Source organism: Protobothrops mucrosquamatus, unplaced genomic scaffold, assembly GCF_001527695.2.
Source record: "Protobothrops mucrosquamatus isolate PMUCROS unplaced genomic scaffold, P.Mucros_1.0 scaffold8778, whole genome shotgun sequence".
Lineage (NCBI taxonomy): Eukaryota > Metazoa > Chordata > Lepidosauria > Squamata > Viperidae > Protobothrops > Protobothrops mucrosquamatus.
In genome coordinates, this window is record NW_015394572.1 from 5825 (window position 1) to 7644 (window position 1820).

The following is a 1820-nucleotide window of genomic DNA, read 5'->3' on the forward strand; positions in this document are numbered from 1 at the left end:
ATAGATATATAGATATATAGATATAGATATAGATATAGATATAGATATAGATATAGATATAGATATAGATATAGATATAGATATAGATATAGATATAGATATAGATATAGCAGTTTTTCAAAATATTTTTTCACTTTATGTATTTTATTTTTTTTTATTTGTGTTTTCATGCTACCCTTTCTATGCTGGTCTATGACCAAAACAAATATTTCATTTGATTTGTGTTATGGAATTGGAGGAATGTTTGCAGCAGGGAAGGCCTTTTTCTCAAGGAGCTAAAAGGCAAATTAGTCCTTGAATCATTGGTATGCAGAAAGAGAATCAGAAGGGATCCTCTCTAAAACCTGCAAAGGATTTATCTGATAGATATGCTGAGTGTGCTTTACTCTGGCAAGATTCCTGTCTATTGGAAAACAGCAATAAAGAAACTATTCTTAGAAGCTTGTTGCGTTCTTCAAGAATTATTTTCTTTTCTGAAGTCTACATACAGAAGGAAAGAATTGCCATCTTGAAAATAAGTCTTGGCACTGAAAGTCACCTGTGTGGTAGTGGAACCTGGGACTGCCCCCGCTGCTGTCATTGTGCAATGTGTCCAAAACAACATAGATGGAAGTGAGATGGGTGGGGTGAATGAGTCTTACCTGGGAATCCCTCGATTTAATACACTTGAGCAATCATTTAACAATTGCAACTAGAACTGCTGTGATTCTTGTTGTTGAACAAGGAGTCACATGGTGCCTCGTTTAATTATAACTGTTGTGTCCTGAGCCTGCAAAAGCAGGCTTGGGACGTTGCAAGAGTCCCGGGCATTTGCAAAAGCTGCCCAGGCCCAGACTGAGTGGCGCCGGCCTTGCGTGCATGCGCAAGGCGGGAAAATACCGTCTTGTGGTTGGTTGGGAATGCCTGGGGATCAGAAGGTATAAATAGAGGCCTGCGTGCCTCTGCTCGGGTTGTTCGTAGTTTGGAAGCAGAGAATAAAGACTTGTTAGAAATGCTTCGTCTCAAGCGCCATTATTCTCCGGACTTAACACTGGCGACGAAGGTGGGATTCAGTCTATACAGCTAGGGAAGCTTGAAGACTCACCCAAAGAAGTCCGGAAGAGGAAAACGGCGTGGAAGTCAGCGTTATCCTGCCAGTACGAAATCGCTGGAGGGTGCGTGCGGCTGAAGAAGACTTTGATCCTCGATCATGGCGAAAGTTGGGCGTTTAGCGGAATTCGACGTATCTCACCCCGAGAGGTGGGAATCATACGTTGCAAGAATCGAGACGTACTTCCGCGTAAACCAGATAAGGGAGGAAGGCTTAAAGGCTGCCACATTGTTTTGTGTTTGTGGGCTAAACGCCTTTGAGATCGCCGAGAACCTAATCGCCCCGGCCTCGCTGGAAACGGTATCATACTCCGATCTGAAGAAAGTTTTAAAGGAACACTTCCAGCCCAAGTAATCTGTCATGGCTTGGAGGCACACATTCCAACAGAGGGATCAGCGAGCTGGGGAATCAGCAAAAGAATACGTTGCAGCTTTGAGAAGAGCAGCTAAACCGTGTGATTTCAAGGACTTAGAGGAAAGACTGCATGATCGTTTTGTGTGAGGACTGAGGAACAGAGACTTACAGCAGAAACTGTTTGCTAAGGAAGATGTCTCTTTCCAAGATGCTCTGCGAGAGGTTTCAGCAGAAGAAGCTGCAGGTGGGGCGGTCAAGAACATGCGGCCTAATCGAAGCGCTCCAGAGACCGCCACCATCCACAAGGAAGACGTGCGAGAGGATTCGGATGAAGATCCTGAAGAAGAGGTGGACAAGCTTTACCAAGCAGCTGGGA